The sequence below is a fragment of the Aquarana catesbeiana genome, linkage group LG10 (genome assembly GCF_042186555.1).
Source record: "Aquarana catesbeiana isolate 2022-GZ linkage group LG10, ASM4218655v1, whole genome shotgun sequence".
Classification (NCBI taxonomy): domain Eukaryota; kingdom Metazoa; phylum Chordata; class Amphibia; order Anura; family Ranidae; genus Aquarana; species Aquarana catesbeiana.
The window spans coordinates 58,435,744-58,462,147 of NC_133333.1; the positions used below are offsets into that span (position 1 = coordinate 58,435,744).

The window sequence follows — 26,404 nt, forward strand, 5'->3', positions numbered from 1 at the left end:
TAAAGTGGAGATAAACCCCACTTTTGAACTTGTACCTACAGGCAAGCTTATAATAAGGCTTACCTGTAGGTATAGTGAATATCTCTTAAACTTGCAGCAACTACTAAACTAGTATTTAGGAGATATTCACAAGGGATGCTGCCGGTGACATCACCAGGGCATGCACTCTGAAGGGACGGCATACCCATGCCATCCCTTCAGAGCTCCATGCTGGAGAGGGCCCCTGCGTGCATGCACAGTGACATCACCATGGCTCAAGCCATTCATATAGTCGGATCCCGTGAACCCATAAGGAAGACCAGGTGAAGATGGCAGCGCCGGGGATCTGTGACAGTGTTGCACAGGGGGGATCTGCTTTACAAGTAAGTCTGTCATAATGTGCTAGTATGCGATGCATACTAGTACCATATGCATTAACCCTGCAGTGGGGCCAACTTAATTGTTATTTCAGTGGTGGTTTACTACCGCTCGAAGTGGTTTCGTGATTCTAAAGGTTAAATGAAAGAAAATAACAAACATGTTCTACTTACCTGCTCTGTGTTATGGTTTTCCACAGGGCAGCCCTGATCCTCTTCTTTTTGGGTCCCTGCTGGTGGTCTTGGCTCCTCCCCACTGCCAAGTGCCCCAATAGCAAGCCTATTGGCTCGCTGCCGAGTTGCGCTCCTGTGAATGGACATTGTCCATTCAAATACAGAGAGTAGCTCAGCCCCCCTCTGTCTCCTCACTGGCTGTGATTGACAGCAGAAGGAGATGGTATGTGAGCCAATGAGGAGAGAGAGACCCTGGAGAGCCGCTGCTCTCATGCACATAGCTGCATCGAGATGGGGCTCAGGTAAGTATAAGGCGGAGCTGGGGGTGGGGGGCTGTACCCAGAAGGTTTTTTACCTTAATGAATAGAATGCATTAAGGTAAAAAAACCTTCCACTTTTAGAACCACTTTAATTTTGAACATTTCTCCTGCTAGTTTGTGGTCATGTCCCCATGTTCTTGATCCCAGGTTAATATTTAACTAAATAAAAATGTAGCGCATGGTGAATAAATGTATAATCAAAGACAAAGAAATTCCTTGCTTGTACGTCAATCAGAAAAAGTAATCGTGAAACATCAGCCAAATGGCATGTGATAAACATAAAGTCAATATAAATGATATACGTGAAGGATGTAGTGTCCCACTGTACAAAAATATGGATGTGCTGCAGAGGGTAATGGTATTCAGGTAGTTGGCAGAAGTTTGACTTCACAAAGAGGGGACACATCAACCGGATGAGGCGATCATGGAAAGAATGGTGTGTAAAAAACTCTTACCAGATCCCGTGGATTCCCGTGTCAGCGACAGGGAATCGCATGAGCAGTCAGCCACCAAGGGCATGGAAAGGGACGTCCTGTCGCTCAAATCCTCCAAGCTGGACTCTGCATGGATCTCCGGAGGCCACCGGGTAGGTCCTCACAGCAGGCAACCAAGATGCGGATCAGATAGGCAAAGACATCACTTGTGGAGCTGAAGCAAACACTTGGCCTTGCACGAGGAGAAAAAGCACCAGAAACTGGTCTTAATATGGAAAGCTCCTGCACAGAGGCAAAGGGGGAGATTTACTAAAACGGGAGCACTCAGAGTCTGGTGCAGCTGCGAATGGTAGCCAATCAGCTTCTATCTTCTGCTGATTCAAATTGACCATAAAAATTGGATTACTACACAGATCTCAAAGATGCTTGGAGACTGTATCTTCACAAAAAGTAGACGTTTAGTGATCACGGATAATGCATTAAAAACCAACACAATTCACGATGCAGGGATGTTGACTTCCTCAGGAAGGTGTATGAAACACATTCATAGCTGCATCGAGATGGGGCTCAGGTAAGTATAAGGCGGAGCTGGGGGTGGGGGGCTGCACCCAGAAGGTTTTTTACCTTAATGAATAGAATGTATTAAAGCGGGGGTCCACCTATCTATCGTTATTTTTTTTTTTGAGTTCATTCACAAACTTTTCTTCTCAGCATTACATACTCACATATTGTGTGTAATATGTCCGCCTGTGTCAGATTTCGTCGGAAAGAATAACTTATATTATTCACTGCAGGCGGTTTCCATCTTCATTGTGGGCATTTGAAGCCCACAAGCATTTATTTCCTGGATGTGGTGAATGCTGTGCTCCCAGCATTCACCGCTCATTCCCGCACATGCTCAGTGGCATCCTGGGAAGCCTGAGACTAGCTCCCAGGAGTCTGGGAGAGGCTAGAAACACGCCTACTCCCATGAGAGGAGAACCAGGAAGTGCAAAGAAGAATAGAAAAATAAAAGGTAATTACGGCGATTTAAATTTTTTTAAACGGCATGTCAGCATCTAGGCAAGGAAGAGAATACATACAGATATTGTTCAAAATTTGGGTGGAACCCCGCTTTAAGGTAAAAAAAACTTCCACTTTTAGAACCACTTTAATTTTGAAGATTTCTCCTGCTAGTTTGTGGTCATGTCCCCATGTTCTTGATCCCAGGTTAATATTGACAGTATTGTCCTTCTATACTCTATTTATACCCTTAACATAATTAAAGGTTTCAGTCATGTCCACACTTCCTTCCTACCCTTGAGGCTGTACATGAAGTTTGTCCAGTCTTTCCTGATGCATTTTATCCCTCAGGCCTTGCACCATTTTTGTTGTCTGTCTGTGGAAACACAAGTCACCACTATCTTATCAATATCTTTTAGTAAGATATGAGGTGTAAATAAGACAGCCCATACATCGTGCAATTTTCTTTCCTTCAACCATCAGTCAGTGTTGATGGGGGAATTCCTCCCGCAGTGCTGTTGTGTTCTGCTGGTGGGGCACACAGGGAGCCTTCTCCACTGACAGAATACAATGGTCACTGCTGTTAGCTGTAGCCGCTGGCAGCGGTTCTGTGAAAAAACAGACAGGCTGGTTGTGCTACGGACTGCACTATATACTCTGAACTATATTATATATACTATATGGGCTACACTATATACTCTGAACTGTATTATATATACTATACAGACTGCACTATATACACTGAACTGTGTTATATATACTATACGGACTGCACTCTATACTCTGAACTGTATTATACATATACTATACGGAGTGCTCTATATACTATGAACTGTATTATATATACTATATGAACTGCACTTTATACTCTGAACTGTATTATATATACTACACTAACTGCACTATATACTATGAACTGTATTATATATATATATATATATATATATATATATATATATATATATATATATATATATATACTACACTGACTGTCTGCACATACCTCCCAACTGTCCCTGATTTGGAGCAATGTCCCTCTGTCCCTCAGTCTTATTTTATTCTTCTTATTTTTTTGTACAATTCTCCTTTAAGGGGGCGTGGCAAGGGGTGTGTCCTTTGCCTGCATACTTTTGCTGATAGGTCTCCCTCATTCTCATCTCAGAAAATTGGGAGGTATGACTGCACACTACACTAACTACCTGCCTAATGTCCATTCATTCAATATATACCACTGTACGCTGTACTTCACTGTAAGCAGCAGTCTTATATAGTGTGGGGCATGGACTTAGCCCCTGAGCCATGATTGGCCAAAGGCACCCTGCCTTTGCCTAGAGCAGAGTGGGCTCTGTCTGTGTCCGCTCTGCATAAACTGAGCAGACATGGACCTGTTATCTGTCTGCTCAGCTCTGAACAGCAAGGGATCAGAGGACAGATCCCCTGCTGATCATAATGGAGTCCGCCCCTGTGAAAAAGGCCTAAGAGGAAGGTGGAGGAGAGAAGGTTTTTCTGAAATGGGTAAAGATCTGCTTTTAAGGCCCATACACATACGAAAATCGGAAGTAAAATTTCATCCGATGAACGATCTGACGTTTTTCGGATTGTTAGTATGGTGCCTTTGACAGCCGATTCTGGTTTTTAGTACGACAAAACCTAGATGTGCATACTATACATTTTTTGTCATACATGAACCCAACATCCGATTTTCATTTAGTTAGTACGTTTTTTGTACAAAAAAAAAAACGTAAGAGCAAGACTACGCATGATCAGAAACGAAAGAACACATACAAAACTATTCAACACATTACATTATTTCTGAAGTTGCATTCTGCCGTATGAGAATTTTCGTATGGTGAGTAACCTCTTCACTTTCGACATGAGACTAGCCTGAAACAAAAATGGACGAATGGTCATCCGAAAATCTGATCGTGTGTGCGAGGCTTTAGAGTCTGTTCTGACTAACCAGGTGTGCTGCGCTACACAAAATGCATTTGCATAAGGCCTCATTCACATGGGCATACTACAATATAAGCCTGGATGAGGGCTGTGTTTTGCCTGCACAGATGTTCCATGCATCCACATGCAGGCAGTCCCATTCATGTCAACTGGGATGTAGCAGCTGCATTGACACAGTAGCTGCTCCCAATTTGTGATTTAAGGGTGAGTGCAGGTGAGGGTTTCTGAGTGCAGATAGCGTGAGTTAATAAATAGGACTGTCTGCACAGGGATGTATGGAATATCTGTGCATCTCCATGCAAGTAAACACGGCCCTCACATGGGAGGATGCTGTAGAACGATCGTGTAAGCAATAAAAATGGTATTTACTTTAAATTATTGGGAGTTGGATGCGAGTTTCACAGCGATGTTGCCCCCCTGAGGCTGATCCGTCCATCAGACGGTGCAGGTACCGCCATTTCAACTAAGGGAAACTGGCAGTGGAGCCTTGCGGCTTCACTGCCAGATTCCGACTGCGTATGCCCGAGTCCAGGGCCATCATTAATATCGATTGGACCCTGTGCAAACATTTTCTTGGGCCCTTCCTCCCCTCCATGTGGGCTTCGCTCTCCACCTGCTCTGAGACATACAATAAATAGCAGCTAGACTCAAAATCTGTTTATTGAATTAGATCAGGCAGCGATTGCGATTGGTTGCCATAGGTTACAGTGTCATTATCGCTCACTGACTGGATGCTAGAGGTTACAGCACACATTATGGCTCACTGATTACTTGCTAGAGGTTTCAGCACATGATTTCTGCTTGTTGATTGGTTGCTAGAGGTTACTGCACATCATTACTGCTCACTGATTGGTTGCTAGAAGTTATAGCACATCATCTCCTCACTGCCTGCACACCATGGACTGGGGAGGTGAGGGGACTCATCAATAGACAGAAAACTCCTAGTTATCCTAGAACTCCTGGGATCAGTGGCAGTGCTAGGTTTTTTTACCGACTACCAATATAAAGAGGAGTTTCAACATTGGCCACCTATGTAATAGGGGTTTACACTGACCACTAATGTAATAGAAGCATTCACAGTACCCACCAATGTAAGGAGGGATTCACACTGGCACTAGTATGAATGAAAGGATTCTACACCAAGCCCCAATGTAATGAGAAGATTTACACTGAACACCAATGTAACTGAGACATTTAGTCTGCGTTCACATTTGTGTGTGTGTGTCGGGAACGCACGCAAAATTCTGACACCACAGAAATTTGCTGCCTTTTAGTAGAGACACAGCAGTGCCATTAATTATTAATGCTACCCTCACTCATCTGCTGATGACATGTGCTGTGGCACCATGTGATTTTGAAAAAGGGTTAGGGACTTTCTTCCAAATTTCTAGTGCATACAGCAGACCATTAAAATGAATGGGCTGCCCTACAGGTGACCAAATTCTTTATCCACCCCGTTAGTACACCTTTGCATCCTAAAACCTGTGCTAACAGTTGTAGCCAGGACTTTCAAGTATGCCCCTTTATCTCCCCGGTGGGCAACATTCAGCAAGAGATGATGGTGGTGGATATGACCTCAGGGGGACATGGTATACATAGGAATGCCGCCTCTATTTACATATAAATGCCGCCAGTCCACCATTGTTTAGATATGAATGCAGTCGGTCCGTTGCTATTTACATTAGGGTTGCCACATCATCCCATTAATTACACAGGTTCTGTGGCTGATAAAGGTGGTAATTAAACTAACTGGTGCCTTATCTGCATTAAATTAGCCTCAGAACCTGTGTAATTAATATGTGTCCTGGATTAAAGGGATGTGTGGCAACCCTAATTTACATATGAATGCCACCGCTATTTACATATCAATGCCCGTATTTACATGTAAATACAGGGTCTGCAGGTGAGTCATCTGTACACAATAGGGCAGAAATGGGCAGCATTAGTAAAAGAACTTTCACACTGAGATATCATGACATAGCACGGCACTAAAACCTCAAGGGACGAGGGAATTTAAACTGGGATAGTTGACAAGTATTAGCAGCTGCCCCTTTTGCCCTGCCTTAAAGACGGCCCTGTGCGAGTCGCGCGGCGCTTTGTGAATGGCCAGCTTGTCTCCTGGTACACACATGTTCCAGAAGACAATGGGGGGGCTTGCCACAGAAGAGGATGTGACGACCTTGGCCGTGGCCCAGCTGGATCGGAAGTACTCTTAGTACTTCTAAAAAGGTACCAGAGAAAGTAAAAAAAAAAAAAAATGTAAATATCCAAAAACTAGTGGTGGAGAGGTGGTCTTTCGTTTAAGACCACCTCTCAAAATTGGGTGGAATTCCGCTTTAGGGGACCATTCCCAGGTCCGCTACGGTACATTAAACGCACCCTCATTGAAGAGTGTTAGTTTATACATTATTGTGCATCGCTTTAAGGGCATGCACTCATTTGACATAGCTTCCCAGCAAATGGGCAATCCAACGCACCACAACAGACCGGAAATTAGACATTAAAGGGCTCTTTCACACGGACGATCCTATGTCCGTTTTTCATCCTTCCGTTTTCGGATGAAAAACGGACATACATGTATCCCTATGGAATAGCGGATGTCAGCGGATGAACGTCCGCTGACATCCGACCCGCTCCGATCCGAAAAGTGTAACGGAGGAAAACCCTACTTTTCCATCCGTTTTCGGATCGGATCGGGTGACGACGGACTCTACGGTCCGTCATCATCCGATCCTCCATAGGGGAGAGCGGCGTTCTGACAGGTAGCGACGGACCTGTCATCTTCCTGAGTTGGCACCCAATTCAGACAGAACTTTTTGAAATGGGAATGAAGGACACCTATTAGCAAAAATATGCAGGCATAGGACACACCCCCTGCCACGCCCCTTTAAAGGAGACAACAAAAATGATTAGTTGAACCCACAAGTGTTTTTTTTTTTTTGTACCACTAATATTCCTTTATACTGGCTTTTGAAATTTACAAATGCAGCAATTTAGAAATGAGATGAAAGGTTTAGGCCCCTTACACACGATCCGTTTTTCAGGCGGATCCAAGCGGGCCACCCAATGACTCCTATGGGCAGGCGGATGTCAGCAGAGATGTGTCCGCTGACACCCGCCTGCCATCCGTTCCGCTCAAAACAGATGTATGGCGAATCGGATCGAATGGAGATCTGACATGCTGTCCGTTTTCATCTGATCTCCCCATAAATATCAGCGGGGATCCTCTGACAGGTCCCTCCCTGCACAGAGAGCAAAGACGGATCTGTCATCTGCCGGCTCAGTGGAGATCAACCTTGCGATCTCCCACTGAGCGGATCCGCCCCGTGTCAAAGGGGCCTTAGCACTGAGAAAGGATAAAAAGTGCATGTTATATACAACTATATAAACCAGACCAAAATGAGGAACCAATGAGGAGAAAAGAGGGACTTTGTTCCAAATCAGGGACAATTGGGAGCTATGCTGAACAGCAGTGCTTTGCATAGGCCCTGAATTCAGTTTATTATATTTAATTTTGCACTAGTATACAAAAAGGCAATACAAAAGTTAGTAAGTTCACCATTATGTATTTTTGAATGCATACATTCTTTATTAGGCCATGTAAGTTTGCCTTCATACTAACAGACATCCATGTCTGCCATTTCAACAAAAACTGTGTGGCAGACAGAAGCCCTCACTGAATGTAGAGAATCCTGGTCACCTCAAATACTACAATGACATTCAAAAGTCCAACAGTAAGCTGGACCTTCAAAGCCTTCCTGAAAATATAACCGCTGTACATAACCACAGCCCAACATCCTGTCAGCAACCAGTAATAACATAACACAAGTGCGCATGCGCCCCTAATGCTCGGCTTTTCTATCTGTCAACGGGGCATGCGCGTCACCACTAATTACTACCTACGCGAGAACTATCGGCTGTTTCGCGGTCCAGTATGGTGTGTCTCGAGTGATGCCGGTATCGGTAAGTACCGGACGGGTTGGTCAGGCGGTTCCTTATCAGTACAATGTACAGAGTTCTGACTGTGGTCCATTCCGTCTCTCACACGGTGCAGGCCAGTCACCCCGAGCTCTATTAAGAAGTGAGTGCTGGTAATGATGTCATGGAGCTGAACCCCAGGCAATGAATGAGGGCTCGCCATCTCCTCCAGACACACCCACACCATTCTCCCTACCAACCAACGACACACCTTACAGCTGTTGCCCCTAGTAACCAATGACACCAGACACTGTGGCTGTTGCTCCTAGCAACCAACGATACCACACTCTGCAGCTATTGCCCCTAGTAACCAATGACACAGACACTACAGGCGTTGCTCCAAGCAACCAACAATGATACCAAACACTACAGCTGTTGCCCCTAGTAACTAAGGATGAGCTCCGGCGTGTTCACGCAGCCCACGTGCAGAGCCCACCAGGAAGTCAGAGCTGCGCTAATCACAGGCAGTGAGACTCTCTGCAACCACGCATCGGGACAATGTCTCACCGCTTGTGATTAGGGCAGTGCTGACTTCCTGGAGGGCTCTGCACGTGGGCTGCGTGAACACGCCGGAGCTCATCCTTACTAGTAACCAATGACACCACACCCACACTCTACAGCTGTTGCCCCTAGTAACCAATGACACTAGACACTACAGCCATTTCCCCTAGTAACCAATGACACTAGACACTACAGCCATTGCCCCTAGTAACCAATGACACTAGACACTACAGCCATTGCCCCTAGTAACCAATGACACTAGACACTACAGCCATTGCCCCTAGTAACCAATGACACTAGACACTACAGCCGTTGCCCCTAGCATCCTGTAAAGTTTATTTTTTTTTATTCCTAAGAAAAACAAACAGTTCCGCATCTTTATTTCTACTGTCTAAGGCTCGGTTCACACTGAATGCCGAAGGGGCTCCCAGCGGATCTTGTGCGTCCTGGTTCACCGTTTCAGGTCCGATTTCAGCCTAAATTTTGGGCTGAATTCGAACCTGAAACAGACCAAAAGACACACAGGGCTCCTGTGCAAATTCGCACCGGAGCCGCATCGGAGATTTGTGAACCGGCTCCATAGAGAGCCGGAGATCCCGCATCCAATTTGCAGTAGTGTGAACCCAGCCTTAAAGGGGTTGTAAAGGTACGTGTTTTTTCACCTTAATGCAGCCTATGCATTAAGGTGAAAAAACACCTTGCAGTCACCGGCCCCCCGTTTTACTTACCTGAACCCCTTCATTCAGTTGGCGGGGACACGCTGGCTCCTTCTCCGCGGGCTCCTGGCTCTTGATTGGATAGATTGATAGCAACGCAGCCGTTGGCTCCCAGTTTTTTTTGCAAGAAATTACTTAGAACCCCCATACATTATACATTTTTTTTCTAACACCCTAGAGAATAAAATGGCAGTCGTTGCAATGCTTTCTGTCACACTGTATTTGCGCAGCGGTCTTACAAGTGCACTTTTTTGGGAAAAAATACACTTTTTTGAATTAAAAAATTAAGACAACAGTAAAGTTAGCCCAATGTTTTTTATATTGTGAAAGATAATGTTATGCCGAGTAAATTGATACCCAACATGTCACACTTCAAAATTGCGCCCGCTCGTGGAATGGCGACAAACTTTTACCCTTAAAAATCTCCATAGGTGACGTTTAAAAAATTTTGCATGTATTGAGTTATAGAGGAGGTCTAGGGCTAGAATTTTATGCTCTCGCTCTACCGATTGCGTGTGATTACCTCACGTGTGTGGTTTGAACACCGTTTTCACATGCGGGCACTACTCACATATGCGTTCACTTCTGCACGTGAGCTCGGCAGGGCACGTTTAAAAAAAAAAAATTTTTTTCTTGTTTATTTTACCTTTTTTATTTTTACACTGTTCTTTAAAAAAAATGTGTCAGTTTTATTCCTATTACAAGGAATGTAAACATCCCTTGTAATAGAAAAAAAAAGCATGACAAGACCTCTTAAATATGAGATCTGGGGTCAAAAAGACCTCAGATCTCATATTTACACTAAAATGCAATAAAAAAAAAAAAAAAAAAAATGGCCCTTTTAAGAGCTATGGGCGGAAGTGACATTTTAACGTCGCTTCCGCCCTGCAATGGTATGGAGACGGGTGGGGGGGCCATCTTCCATAGGACGAGGATCCAATCGCCTCCGCCGCTACCGACAGCTTCGGTAAGCGGTGGGATGGAGCTCTCTCCTGCCGCCGATAAAAGGGATCTTGTGGCGAATCCGCAGCAAAGACCACTGTTGTCGGAAACTGGACCGCCCGCCGAAGAAGAAGATACCAGGGTTATATCAGCTAGCTGCTGCCAGAACAAAGATATCCCTCTTCAAAGTTAGGACGTATATCGGTGTGGAAGTGGTTAAGAATGTTCCTAATCATTCATTTTTTTTGTTGTGTTTTTTTTTTTTTTCTTTACATTTCTTCAGTTACTTCCTGCCTAGGCAAATGATGTCATACATCCCAGGAGTCTTCAGGAGGGGAGGAGGGGTTTATGCAGCTAGGCACGCCCTCCTTTCTTCATGCCTGAGTTAAGGGCAGATAGATTCCTGGAAGTAAATGCTACATGAATCGTCTGCCCTTACTCAAGATGGCCGTGGCCAGAAATGCTAGGGGGGCTGTTTTTCAAAGTGATTTATAAGCAAAATAAAGCATGGAGACATGGTTAGATGGGGGAGTTTGCGTTAAATATTAAAAATGAATTAAACTGCATTTTTTGTTTGTGGTGCTCAGATACAGTGTAATTCCACTTTAAGCGGAATAATATCCTTGCTATAGGTGTAGGTCATTAACATACCTGATGAAGTTTGACTGAAATACTCCCAGGATAATGCTATAAGTGGCCTAGCTGTTACTGTTCACCTCCACTGTCACAGGAGCCATTTCCTGATGTGGACTCCCTCTCATGTACCCTCTCTCCCCTGATGCAGTAGCTCTGTACTCAGCGTTTGAGAGCTCATTCCTTTGATGGTGGAGGTGAATAGTAACCGCTAGGCATCTCTAAAAGCAGCAGTATTAAACCCAAAACTAAACATTTACTATGTTGCAGATTACCAATTCTTAGATGTGATGGCTTCATTCATTTTCTTTTTTAGGCTTGCTTTCTTCCATTTTCATCTGGTGATCCAGCCAGTAAGACTGTTGTGTTTTTTTCAAAAATGCATACTCTCCAGCAGAATGTATTAGTTCACATGGGTGAGACAAACCACTTAACTCTGGCAGGGGTGATTAAAACAATCAGCTTTTATTCATGCAAAACTTTTATCCCAAAAGGAAAACAGTTTCCTGTAACTGACTATAAAGTGTGATCTGGAGTTTGGCTTTAATTTGTTTGTGTATCTAAATCTTCTAATACATTTAACACTCCCCTCCCCCCAGACCAACAGTGGTGCTGTCTGCTGTGCCTCCTGTACTCATTCCTCCAGAGTTATGTCTCACTAAAACAGGTGTGTTACCGCCCAGATTACCAGGTGAAAACAGAGGGGAAAAGCCAAAGAAAAGAAAACTGATGCAGCCACCACATCTAATGAGTGGTAAACTGCAATATAATACATTCGGTTTTACTATCGCTTTAAGACAGCCATAGGTGGATCGAATCTCGGCCGGTTCAGCAGGGACCATCCAAAATTCGATCCATGAGCAGGCTAGGTGTAGTGAAGTGGATCCATTGATCGACTCCACTACAACCAGCCTGTTGGATTTTTTGCATGCGATTGCTGCCAGTGGGGGGGAATCGAGCAATTTTTTTTTTTTGGCTTCTTGTGGATAGAAAAAAAAAAGTGCCAACAAATGGCATGCTGTGTCTCCTAGTGGCTTCAGTGCAAAGTTGCGTCCCCTAGTGGCTTCAGTGCAAAGTTGCGTCCCCTAGTGGCTTCAGTGCAAAGTTGCGTTCCCTAGTGGCTTCAGTGCAAAGTTGCGTCCCCTAGTGGCTTCAGTGCAAAAACGCCGGCCGAATTAATGGAATAAAAATGTAAAAACTATACGTTTCAGTTTCGGTTTTCGGCCAAGTGCGTCCTGAATTTTCGGTTTCAGCACCAGAATTTTCATTTTGGTACACCAGTAATTAGTAATTTTCTTTCCTCCCACCCTTAGTGGAAGGAAAGAAAATTGCATAATTTATGGTTTGCTTTAGCAACATCCAAGAGTTTTCCAGACTTCATGATGTATAAAAAAATGGCCCACACCTATAGCCCCTGTATTCAACTTTTGGTCAGAGCTGCACAGTTTGTTTCTTTCTATATACTCACCTTATCTGCAAAGGCAGATTTATTTGGTAAAGGTGAGCTATGCCATTAATATACATTATTTAGCTGCTTGAAGACTGGTTGCAAATTGTGCTTTGACCATTTGGAAAGTCTATGGTGCATAATTCTGGGGGGAAAAAACAACCCTGCAATGAACAAATGCCAGGAATTTTTTTTTTTACTTTTCCAGATTGTTTGCATTTAAATTTGTACTTTTACAAATTGGGCATACAATACAGTACAGCTGTGCAGGGCCTTGTTTACCTGCCTGGGGATGGCCAGGTGTTGCATGCATCCCTGTACAGGAAGTTCTATGGAGACACACTGGCTGCAGGGACAGAGTCGAAGTGTCCCAATATGACATCTGTGTGGGAGCGGGTGCTGGTCCCCAAATGCAGACAGCGGGAGTTTGGGGACAGACGCCTGCGTGGATTGTCATATTGGGAAATGGTGACTGTGTCCATATAGACATAAATAGGACTTTTGCACAGGGATGCACCCAACACCTGTGTGTCCCCATGCGGGTTAATGTGGCCCTGCACAGGCTATGGTATTGGACACCCCATGTGAATAAGGCCTCAGAAAAAAAATGTAAGTATATAGGCCTCATTTACACAGCACTGAAGCTCGTAAACTATGAATAGGCTGATTTGTTTATGCAGCTTCAGCCGCCAGATGCTGCATATGTGTAGCTCATGTCGGTGTATGAGTAGGCAGCGGCTGGATGGACGCACCCTCCCACCTGTCAGATTAGGAACAAAAACAATGACATTTTCATTTTGCGTGCCATAGAAGTACAGTTGCATGTATGAGGCAGCATCACATGTTTTTTACCCAACTTACTTTTTCAATGGGGAGGGGGGCCTAAAAATAACGAAAATGTTATTGCTTTTGTGCTTCTGGAAACGTTTGGCAAATGTCTTAGGAGTGAATGGCCTCCTAGATCACTTGCTGTGTTTAGTATGTATAAAAACAGGTTTAACAGTGCCAGTGTGAATGAGGCCTTAGGGTACTGACACCCGTAATATACATTTGCAAACAGGAAAGTATCATGCCCTGTGCGCATGACAAGTAAGATTCCTCTTCTTACATTGTGCATTGTCACATTGGGCCAGCCACAACTCGGCCCCCAGCTACATCCCTAACCTAGTCTCAAAATACCAGCTAATTGTTCTCTTCGTTCCTCCCAAGAACTCCTCTCTCTAGCTCCCTCATCGCCTCCTCCCGTGCTTGCCTCTAGGACTTCTCTCGAGCCTCTCTTATCCTATGGAACTCCCTACCCCAGTCTATTCGACTATATCCTACTGTGTTTTTAGATAAACCCCTGAAAACCGTCTTCTTCAGAGAAGTCTATTCTGCCCCATCTAACAACTGTACTTCTATTTTCTCCATCAGCTCATTCCCCACAGCTATTACCTTTTTCTATCACTTGACCCTGCCTCCTAGATCGTAAACACTAACAAGCAGGGCCCTCTGATTCCTCCTGTATTTATTTGTATTGTAGCTGTACTGTCTGCCCTCATGTTGTAAAGCACTGTGCAAACTGTTGGCGCTATATAAATCCTGTATAATAATAATAATTCTAAAAACAGAACTCCCAGACAAACCAATAAATTGTTTGTAAAGGATTTTTTTTATATATATATATATATATATATATATATATATATATATATATATATATATATATATATATAGAGCAAACATATTTACCTTCTCTGTGTAATGGTTTTGTACAGAGCAGCCCTGATCCTCCTCTGCTGAAGTCCCCTGCCGACGCTCTGGGCCCCTCCCCCTTGCTGAGTGCGCCCATAGCAAGCCACTTGCTATGGGAACACTCATGCCTGCTCGCTCCTAAACAGGCTCCTTAAGACACACAGATATCAGCAGCGGGATCCAACGGCTCCTGCTGCTGCATCTCGGCCAATGAGGAGGGAGAGACCTGGGAGAGCCGCTGCTCTCGTGCACATTACTGGATAGAGATTGGGCTTAGGTAAGTATGGGGGGGGGGGGGTTGCACACTGAAGGTTTTTTCCAGGCACACCTGTAAAAGAAGACTTTAAAGCAGTTTCCCAAACCAGTACATTCAAGGCAAGCCGTGACTGATAACTGTCTCATTTGCTTCTCATTTGCTTATGCTGTGATGCCATCAAATATCTGGTGATGTAGCTGGTTACATGTCCATGCTGAACATCAAACAGTAGCTAAGATGGGAGCTTCCTTGGCTGTGAAGGATAGGAGGGTTTAGTTTTGCTTTAAGGCTATTTTCACACAGGTGATTTTGAGCAAACAGTGGATTATTGTGGCAGAAATCACAGGTCTATGCAAACGGCTGTAGCCGGGAAACGTATACAAGTCAATGACAGCCACAGGTGTCTGCATGTCATAGTGCATGCAGCAGTTGTCTGCGGTTAGAGTCAGATGATTGGTCCTGCATGCAGGTTAGAACTGTGATTCAGAAATCTGCTGTTTGTAATTGCCTATGTGAACGTAGCCTAAATGCTTACAAAGAAAGAAAAAAGGACCTGTTTAAGGGAGCAGCCATCATCTAATTCAGGGGTTTCCAAACTTTCTAAACAAAGGGCCAGTTTATTCTCCTTCTGACTTTAGTGGGGTGGGGGGGGGGATTCCGTTGATCTGCAGGGATTTCCTCTCACTTCCTGTTTTGGTTATGGGACAGGAAGTAAAGGTAAATCTGCCCAAAGGGACGCAGATGGCAAAAAATTAAAAAAAAATCTGGCAGGGGTTATAACCCTCCCTTTCTCTTCCAAAAAAAAAAAGTTTTGCCTGTAGTTCTACTTTATTAAAATAATTCTTCTGAACATACATTACAATATCAAAGCTTGTATGAGATTTTAGTGAATGATTTTACAAATACTTGAAATACGGTGTTGTCACCTTCCCATTCCTAGGCTGTTAATTGGGGACATACTAAAAGGAATGACAGAAAGGAATGCCCATAGACTTTAACAGGGAGATGGAATGCCCATAGAGAATAATGGAACAAAATGGGGCATTCCTTTCTGTCATTCCTTTTAATATGTCCCGTTAAAGTGGAGTTCTGCTTAAAAAAAAAAAAAAAAAAAAAATTAAAATTCAGCAGCTACAAATACTGCAGCTGCTGACTTTTAATAATTGGACACTTTCCTGTCCCAGGGTCCAGCGATGCGGAGAACAAAACCCCGCTCGTCTCCCCCTCCTCTCTGCCACACCGGCATTGTAACTATGAAGCCACAGCCGGGCACCCACTGCGCATGCGTGAGCCCTGACTGGCTGGGCAATCATCTGGGACCTGTGACATGTCCCAAATGATTGCCGAGAAGGGGGGGTGTGTGATCTCCCTTCCGGTACCGCGGTGCACTGGGAGAAAGTGGCAGGATATCCGCTCCCCCCAAAAATGACATGCCAAATGTGGCGTGTCGGGGGGGTCTCCTCCCTTAAAGTGGAAGTTCAATTTTTGGGTGGAACTCTGCTTTAATTGGACAATAAAGGAGCAGGAACACACAGAGTAGTCATCAGCTCTGCTCTTGCTACTCTCACCAACACATTCCCTGTCCGCATATATGCATTAAAAAGAGCCTGATTAGTTGTTAGTGCTCCTCACCAGTCTGAGTGCTACTATACAGGGGATGACAATAGTGTGCTTCGCTCTCTTCTTTAGATATGTAGCATTTCTCTCTTTTTAACATGATTATCTCATGTTGGGTAGTGATTTCCCTGTAACATAGCATTAAAGTGGTGTTCCGGTCAAAATTATACTTTTTAAATTAAAATACCCCTATAATACACAAGCTTAATGTATTCTAGTAAAGTTAGTCTGTAAACTGAGGTCTGTTTTGTTAGTTTATAGCAGTAGTTTATTATTTTATAAACTTACAGCAGGCCGTGGCCATCTTAAGTCTGGGCATCTGAAGCCAGACTGTATCCTTGCAGATCTCGCACATGCTCAGTGCAGCACAAGCAGTGTAATAGGTTTCAGGTCAGGTTTCCATAACAACGGCAGTGTCAGAGGAAGTTGCCGCCCCTTGCCAGAAGGCATTGCAAACAGGAAATGATGCGATGGGCCGCCGCCAGGGAGGAGGAAGTGAAAAATGAATACAGCAGATATACAGTAAGTGCTGAGAAAAAAAATTAAAAAATAGCCAATTCGTTTACAGTGCACAGTTTAGTAAGGGATGCTGAAGAGTTGTAAAAGTGGGTGGAACTCCACTTTAAGTGGTAAAGTTGGGTTTTTACAGAGTATCTTCAATGGCCCCCAAAAATATTAAAAAGTCAGCAGCTGCAAATACTGTGGATAAGTGAATATAAGGACAAGGGGATCCAGCGCCGTTCTTTACTGGTCTTCGGATTCTCAGTGCCGGCATCTTTACTATGGGAAGTCAGCTGTAAATCCTAGCATTTTCACAGCCAGCTTCCTACTGCGCATGCACGAGCCACACTGTGCGTTGTGAGGGGTCCCACAGCTTTCTGGGATCTATGACGTGTCTCGGAAAGCTGTGGGGAAAGAGAGGGGGGCCGAACTTCCATTGGGCTCGCCTAGGCGGATACCTGTGAAAACTAGGTACCTGCCCCCCCTCAAAAAAAAAAAAAAAAAAGAGTTTAAAGATGTTGGGGAGGAGGCGGAAAAATGGAGATTCCCTTTTGGGTAAAGTTCTACTTTTAAGTATGACTGACGGAATAAACTCAGGTTCAAAAGTGTTGTATAGAATGTGTTGCATGTGGATCTAAGGAAAGACCCCCCCCCCAGGTCTCTGCTTTACGTAAAAAAAAAAAGTCATGTATTATTATAGCTCAATGCGATCTAATGAACTCACCTAAGTGTTATTTCACTATTAATATTTGATCTGTGATTCGTGGCTATTACAGTTCCATTCAGTTAATTTTTTACCTTGCATTGGCTGCCAGCTTTCTGTAACCTCGCTGTGACCTGTCAGCTCACAGTATTAAGACATAAACTAGAACATACCAGGCACCCGCTGTACCTACATCCACTATTCTACAAATGTACACATAACAAAAACTTGTTTGAGAAAACTGACTTTTCAGATATATACAGTGAGGGGTAAAAAGTATTTGATCCCCTGCTGATTTTGTATGTTTGTATGTTTGCCATCTGACAAAGAAATGATCAGTCTATAATTTTAGTGGTAGGTTTATTTTAGCAGTGAGAGACAGAATAACAACAAAAATATCCAGAAAAACGCATTTCAAAAAAGTTATACATTTCCATTTTAATTGCTATCAATTAGCAAGATTTCTGCTTCCCAGGTGTCTTTTATGCAGGTAACAAGCTGAGATTGGAAGCACTCCCTTTAAGAGAGTGCTCCTAATCTCAGCTTGTTACCTGCATAAAAGACACCTGTCCACAGAAGCAATCAATCAGATTCCAATCTCTCCTCCACAGCCAAGATCAAAGAGCTGTCCAAGGATGTCGGGGACAAGATTTTAGACTTGCACAAGGCTGGAATGGGCTACAAGGCCATCGCCAAGCAGCTTGGTGAGAGGGAGACAACAGTTGGTGCGATTATTCGCAGATTGAAGAAACACAAAATAACTGTCAATTTCTCTTGGTCTGGGGTTCCATGCAAGATCTCACATCGTGGAGTTTCAATGATCATGAGAACGGTGAGGAATCAGCCCTGAACTACATAGAAGAATCTTGTCAATGATCTCAAGGCAGCTTGGACCATAGTCACCAAGAAAACAATTGGTAACACACTACGCCATGAAGGATTGAAATCCTGCAGCGTCCGCAATGTCCCCCTGCTCAAGAAAGCACATGTACAGGCCCGTCTGAAATTTGCTAATGAACATCTGAATGATTCAGAGGAGAACTGGGTGAAAGTGTTGTGGTCAGATAAGACTGAGATCAAGCTCTTTGGCATCAACTTAAAGTGGAGTTCCACCCAAAAGTGGAACTTCCACTCATCGGATTCCCCCCCCCCCCTCCGGTGTCACAGTTGGCACCTTTCAGGGGGGAGGGGGGTGCAGATACCTGTATATTACAGGTATCTGTACCCACTTCCGGCGTAGATAGCCGCAGGATCTGCGGTTATTTACGCCACATCCTGTCCCACCCCCCCGCTGTCTGCTGGGAAACACACGGGTCCCAGAGACAGCAGGGACCAGCCGTATTGCGCTGCGCGACTCGCGCATGCGCAGTAGGGAACCGGGAAGTGAAGCCGCGCGGCTTCACTTCCTGATTCCCTTCCCGAAGATGGAGGCGGCAGCACCCGAGGACCGAGAGACGGTTCGGCCTCGGGTGCCGACATCGCGGGCGCCCTGGACAGGTAAGTGTCCATGTTTTAAAAGTCAGCAGCTGCAGTATTTGTAGCTGCTGACTTTTAAAAAAAAAACATTTCGGTGGAGCTCCGCTTTAAGTCACTGTGTTTGGAGAAGGAGGAATGCTGCCTATGACCCCAAGAATACCATCCCCACTGTCAAACATGAAGGTGTAGAGATTATGCATTGGGGATATTTTTCTACTAAGGTGACAGGACAACTCCACCGAATTAAAGGGACAATGAACAGGGCCACATACCATTAAATCTTGGGTGAGAACCTCCTTCCCTCAGCCAGGACATTGAAAATGGGTGGTGGACGGGTTTTCCAGCATGGCAATGACCTAAAACACATGGCTGAGGCAACAAAGGAGTGGCTCAAGAAGAAGCACATTAAGGTCCTGGAGTGGCCTACCAGTCTCCAGACCCTAATCCCTTAGAAAATATGTGGAGGGAGCTGAAGGTTAGAGTTACCAAACGTCAGCCTCGTAACCTTAATGACTTGGAGAGGATCTGCAAAGAAGAGTGGGACAAAATCAATCATGAGATGTGTGCAAACCTGGTGGCCAACTACAAGAAATGTCTGACCTCTGATTGCCAACCAGGGTTTGCCACCAAGTACGAAGTCATGTTTTACGAAGGGGTCAAATACTTATTTCACTCATTAAAATGCAAATCAAGTTATAACTTTTTTGAAATGCGTTTTTCTAGATTTTTTTGTTATTCTGTCTCTCATGGTTAAAATAAACCTATCATTAAAATTATAGACTGGTCATTTCTTTGTCATTAGGCAAACGTACAAAATCAGCAGGGGATCAAATACCTTTTTCCCTCACTGTAGAGACATAATAAACCATGTTGATATATTCTATAAAAGCCCAATATAATGTTTACAGTTGTGTGAAAAAGTAATTGCCCCCTAAATCTAATAACTGGTTGTGCCACCATGCAACAACTGCAATCAAGGGTTTGTGATACCTGACAATGAGTCTTTCACATTGCTGTGGAGCAATTTTGGCCCACTCTTCTTTGCATAATTGTTTTAATTCAGCCACGTCGGAGGGTTTTCCAGCATGAACGACCTGTGTAGGGTCATGATACAGCATCTCAACTGGATTTAAGTCCAGGCTTTGACTAGGCCACTTAAGCCTAAAACCTAAATTTTGCTTTGTTTGAACCAATTGGGAGTTGGACTTGCTGTTGTGTTTCGGATCATTGTCCTGCTGCATAACCTAAGGCCCCTTTCACACTGGGGCGGTTTGCAGGCGTTATTGCGCTAAAAATAGCGCCTGCAAACCGCCCCAAAACAGCCTCCGCTGTTTGTTCAGTGTGAAAGCCCGAGGGCTTTCATACTGAAGCGGTGCGCTGGCAGGAGAAGAAAAAATCTCCTGCCAGCCGCATCTTTGGAGCGGTGAAGGAGCGGTGTATTCACCGCTCCTAAAACGCTCCTGCCCATTGAAATCAATGGGACAGCGCGGCTATACCGCGTCTATAGCCGCGCTATACGAGTGGTTTTAACCCTTTTTCGTCTGCCAGCGGGGGGTTAAAACCGCACCGCTAGCGGCCGACTACTGCGGTAAAACAGCGCTAAAAATAGCGCTGTTTTACCGCCGACGCCCCCTACCGCCCCAGTGTGAAAGGGGCCTTAGTGCATTTGAGCTTGAGGTCACGAACTGATGGCCGGACATTCTCCTTTAGGATTTTCTGGTACAGCTCAGAATTCATGGTTCCATCAATTATGGTAAGTCGTCCAGGTCCTGAAGCTGCAAAGCAGCCCCAGACCATCACGCTACTACCACCATGTCTGACTGTTGGTATGATGTTCTTGTTATTAAATGCTATATTAGTTTTATGCCAGATGTTTGCATCCCGCACACCTTCCAAAAAGTGAAATTTTTGTCTCATGAGTCCACAGAATATTTGCCAAAAAGTCTTGGAAATAATCAAGAAGTTTTTTGGTAAATGTGAGCCTTTGTGTTTTTTTTGGTCGGCAGTGGCTTTGGCCTTGGAACTCTCCCACGGATGCCATTTTTGCCCAGTCTTTCTTATTGTTGAATCATGAACACTGATCTTACCTGAGGCAAGTGAGGCCTGCAGTTCTTTAGATGTTCTTGGTTCTTTTATGACCTCCTGGATGAGTCGTCATGCTCTTGGAGTAATTTTTGTAGGCTGACCACTCCTGGGAAGGTTCACCACTGTTCCAAGTTATCTCCATTTGTGGATAATGCTCTCCCTGTTATTGTCTGAAGTTCCAAAGCCTTATAAATGGCTTTGAAACCCTTCCTAGACCAATACATGTACTTTGTTTCTAATCATTTCTTGAATTTTTTTTTTAGATTGTGGCATGATGTATGGCTTTTTGTGATCTGTTGGCATGCTTCAGTTTGTCAGACAACTTCTATTTATGTGATTTCTTGATTCAACAGGTCTGGCAGTAAACAGGCCTGGGTGTGGCAAGTGAAATTTAACTCCGCTTTCCAAAAAATTTTGGTTAATCAGTTCATTCATGATTTAGCATGGGAGGGGGCAATTACTTTTTCACATAGGGCCAGGCGGGTTTGACCAGCTTTTTTCCCCTTAAATGAAATAGTCATTTTAAAAACTGCATCTTGGATTTACTTGGGTTATCTTCGTGTAATATTGGAGTTTGTTTGATCTGAATCATTTAAGTGTGAGAAATATGCAAATTAAATTAAAAATCAGGAAGGGGGCAAATACTTTTTCACACAACTGTATGTGCGGCATATTTGAAATAAACCCTAATGGGTCAGCATAAAAGCATATCAGATTTGTATAAAACAAACAGCCAAATCCCCTTGGCCTTTGATGGTCATTCAGTGCACAGAGAGTAATGGGTGTATTCTCCCTGTAGGGTTTATAATGTGGAGCTGCTTATCGCCAGTTGCTGTTGTCCTAGTTGCAGCACTTTTGTCCGCCTGGGTGACATATATATGGTCTTGACATACTAGCCATGTAACATGTTTTGATGTTCAATATTAGTAAATTTCTGCAAAACCATCTACAATACTGAGCATAGGCTAATGTCCTTTTTATCTTTGATGGTCATATGTGTGTTTATCAATGTGATATGGATGGTGCCAACAATGTGGAAAATAGGGATGGGCGAAGGGTTCAGCCTGAGCATTTGTCTGTTTGGCTGTTCGATGAACACCCGAATTTGCAGGGTGTTTGCCCGACGAACACCCTGCAATGCACTGAGTGCTGCACAGTGCATTCTGCGCCCTGATTGGACAAAGTATAAGCTAGTTGTTTAAGAGCAGGGCTGGAAAGCCAGCCGTGGCGTCCTTAATAACCGATGAGTCCTCAGCTGTTGATGGGTTTCCCTGCCGACAGCTGAACATAAAATACATTTAAAAAAGGAAGAAAAAAAAAGTCATGTCACCCCCCCCCCCTCCTTCTGAACTATACTGAGGGAGGGGGGTGCTTTGGGGCAGGGGGGGGGGCAAGGGCCCCTACCCATTTACCAAAAAAGTGTACAAAAGTAATAAACACAAGAAACAGTTTTTGTCAAATCCTTTATTAAAAAATATTTAAAAAAATAGTGTCCCTCGATGTAAAATCATCGTCAATCACCCCGTCCCCTGGACCCAAAAAAATTTTAAGAAAATTAAAAACGCTCTCGCCGCCTGGGAGGCCTCCTGCTGTATGCCCACTCTGTGCTTTGACATTTCTTATACAGGGAAGGGGTGGGCTACGTCACCCGGTGGGACCGCCCTTTCCGACATCACGTGAAAAATGGAAACTTCATATGTCTGTTTGTTTTTTTACAAGTCTGATATGTTCCTATGCTTTTATGCTGACTCCATAGGGTCTTTTATAAATACATTGCAAATAAACATTATGTACTATCATATAATACCTCAACACGGTTTATTGTCGCTCTATATACCTAAAAAAAGATTTTGTTTGTTTGTGTGTGTGTGTGTGTGTGTGTGTCTAGTATTAGGACATAACTGGAAGCTTCATCTGGACTTGATTAGTCAATTGCAACAGGCTAAACAGGACATAATTGCAGTAGGAAAAGGACATTTATTACAGAAAAGATTTCGAGGTTCCTTTTCATTTAGGCTTCATGAACACTGGGGCTTTTATAAACGCTTTTTTCCTGGCAGGAGAAAAGTGGCTTAAAAAATGCACCTAAGCCACGTTTCTACAAATACGTTTAATTGACCAGAATATTTATTGTGGCCATTAAAATGAAAAAAACACTCGAGCGCTAAATGCTCCTAGCACTTAGGAGCGTTTACCTGCGTTTAGGTGCATTTTGGCATTTTTCTGCCAAAACACTCCTTTGTGGGGGCAGACACAAAAAAGGAGGAGCACAGAGTGCCAGCCAAGGACCCCAGAAGTGGAGTCCGCTCTGTGCAGTCGTAAGGTACGTATAACATGTTCCTTATTTTAGGTTAAAAAAATGATCTTTTTTAGAAACATTTTGCCCTTTATTTATATCGAATGTAAGCTGCAGTGCAAATTTTTGATGATTCTGCTAGTCTTCTCTGATGCTGAACTTTCTATTTAGATTGGACTATGCTAGCCATGGATACATATCAGTTGCAGCTTTGTTCATTGGGACCTATAGAACACATGCTGATACTGCTTGTCCCTTCCCAGCCTTGCAGAGCCTGAATGACAGGGGTTCTTATCTGCAGTCTCATTGTCAATACTGTATCATCTTCACACAGTTGCATAGTGCTGGCCAAATTCTTCTGCATAATGGCAATGGGACAGAATGGTTGCAGTAGCAGGACTGCTGGATAAAACTTTTTTAGGCACTTGGGAGCCTTTTGAAGCACACAGTGGTGGTGTAGATATTATGGAGAACATATGATTACATAGCCTGTGTGTTATCTGCATATGTCACCTAAGACTACTTTCACACTGAGGCTTTAGGACGCTTTAGTGCTAGAAATAGTCTCTGAAAAGCACCTCCTATTCATTAAAGTGTGTCTTTTCACACTGGGGTGGTGCGCTTGCGGGAAGTTACGAAAAGTCCTGAAAGCAGCATTTTTGAGGCAGGTTGTGAGCGCTGTATTTAGCGCTCTCAAAATGCCCTGCCCATTGCTATGAATAGGCAGCGCTTCCAAAGCGCCTGAAAAGCAATTTGAAAGTGCCGCAAAACTAGACTTTTGACCATAAAAAGGAAGAAAAAAGCGCCCTGCTAGCGGCCAAAAAGCACCGCTAAAAAAAAAGTGGTGCTTTAGCGCTAACAGCCGGGCTTCCCAGTGTGAAAGTAGCTGTAACTGTATTAAAACAAGGGAGAACTACAAATACAAATGTTCATCTGTGGACTAGTCATTAAAGTGGAGCTCCGGCCCCACCTCCCTCCAAAAAAAAAGTCAGCAGCTACAAATACTGTAGCTGCTGACTTTTAATATCAGCACATTTGCCTGTCCAGGGATCCTGCGATGTTGGCACCCCAGATGATTTTTGGATCGGCTCTCTGATGCTACCGCCGCCATTCCTTTGTAAGGCAAGTAGGCAGTGAAACCTTACAGCTTCACATCTGGTTCCCTACTGCACTTCGCTTTTTGAAAGGCCCGGCGGTGGTGGAAGGAGGAGGGGGGCCCAAATTCCAGGGCACTTCAGAAATGCATGTCGGAATACATTTACACGCCAGTTTAACAGCGGATAGTTTACTGTGTTCCGAGGTGGATAAACGCCACCTTTGGATGCAGCAAAACTGTGTACTAGGGCCATACACAAATTGGCCGATTTTAGCCGCAGCCAAAACTCCTCAGAAATACCGACCATGGACACACACTGTCTGTGTCCAGGGACGCTTGAAGACTCTTATTTGCATGTAACCACACAGATGAGCAGTAACATCTGAACAGCAGCAGCACTGGCCTTTGAATTGTACCGAGTATAAATCTGACGGCTGCTGTTAACAGCTGTAGCTGCTTTCACACACTGTGTATAGGCAGTGTTTCCAGCCGCTGGCAAGAATCTGCTGATTCTTGCCGGGGGCACCACGAGCATGAAGCCTAACTGACTCTGTAATCAAATCAGAAAAGATAGAAGTCCTTCTCTTCATACTTCTCTAAGACCCCTTTTACACTGGGGAGGCTCAAGAGGCGCTTTTCAGGAGCTTTACAGGCGCTATTTTTAGAGCTAAAATGCCTGAAAAGCGCCTTCAGTGTGAAAGGGGTCTTAAAGTATTTAAAAAAGAGTCCGCATGACAGCTACAAAAGTAGATGTCATCACCGACATTACTTTTGTTTCACCCAAGTTTTCTTTGGTGACTTGTTTACTTTCAACGAGTTTTATGTTGCTTTTGATTCCTATATGCTGGCGTTTCCTGGGACTGCCTAGCTTGTATTTTAACAGACATCTGTTAGCTTTACACTGGGGCCTTTTAATCATTATGTGGAATTTAAACTTCAGTAGGAGTGATGCTTCTCTCTTCCTTGCAAGGAATGTTTTTTTTTTATTGGGTGTGTATAATGCTGTGACCTCTGCTCTAAATACATAATCACGTGGATGAGTTTACATACTTTTGCTGGAGTTCATCTACAAGTATACGTTTGAAACTTTACCTTTCTAAAGATGCATATGAGTTATTCTAGTCGGACTCTTTCAGAAAAAATTATTTAAGTCAGCAGCTACAAATACTGTAGCTGCTGACTTTTAATATTAGGGCACTTACCTGTCCAGGAACCCAGTGGTGTCCTCACCCGAGATAATTTTTCAGTCAGCTAACACGTGCTGCCGCCGGCATCTTGACTAAGGGAAACCTGCAGTGAAGCCTTGCGACTCCACAGCTGGTTTCCTACTGCGCATTGCCCACTCATTCCAAAACAAACAAAAAAAAAAGAGATTTTATATATATATATACTTTTAAGTGATTCTGTTTTTAAGTGGCATTAAACTCAAAAGCATTTATTATATTGCAGCTTACTAATTCTTAGATGTGACGGCTGCATTCGCTTTCTTTTTTTTTTTTTTTTAGACTTTCTTTCCTTTATTTTCATCTGGTAATCCAGCCAGTAAGTGTTGTTTTTAAACAGAACAAGCTGTTCTGCATATGGTAGCAGTTTTAGAGTGTTGAGACAAAAACTTACCACTGACAGGGGTGCTTACAATGGCCATCTTTTATTTATGTAAAGCCTTTATCCCAAAAGGAAAAATAGAAATTGGCTACGATTTGTTAGTGTATCTAAATCTGTTAATACATCTAACACCCCCTCCCCCCCTAAGAATAATGCTGCTGTCCAAAGGTGTCCCTGTTGCTCCAGATTGGGGCACTTTAATACAGGAGGTGCATTATTGGCCAAAATAAAGGTGGGAAAAAGCCTAAAAAAAAACAAAAAAAAAAAAACAAAAAAAAAAAAGCGAATACAGCCACCACATCGAATAATTGGTAAGATCCAATATATTACATGTTTGGTTTCGGGTTAATTTGTTTTAAGATAAAGATTGAGTTCCAGTCTTTCCACTGACTAGTTTCTCACTTTTTGTCCTCAAACCATTCTTATCCATGCTATAATGGCTTGTTCCCCAGGGACTGGTAGTCCCTGAGCCCCTTCAGGAACCCTCAGTTTATTTTTTTATTGACATGTGTTCACAATACCCAAGCAAAACAAGTCAATCTGTTCCATTCAGTTCTCAGTATCTGTAATGGGAGCAAA

General features: G+C 43.7%; 1 protein-coding gene across 3 annotated transcripts in view; it reads left to right on the forward strand.

Annotated features, from left to right (window-relative positions):
• LOC141110711 (carnitine O-palmitoyltransferase 1, liver isoform-like) overlaps nt 1-26,404 on the forward strand; it is a 196,610-nt gene that overhangs the window by 7,604 nt on the left and 162,602 nt on the right. For 2 of the 3 annotated variants that reach the window (XM_073602239.1, XM_073602242.1), the window contains exon 1: nt 8,067-8,202. The exons of the other annotated variant lie outside the window; for it this stretch is intronic. The gene's annotated coding sequence lies outside the window, so the exon portion shown is untranslated. Of the gene's footprint in view, nt 1-8,066; nt 8,203-26,404 lie in introns of those variants that run through there. 3 annotated transcript variants of the gene reach the window in all.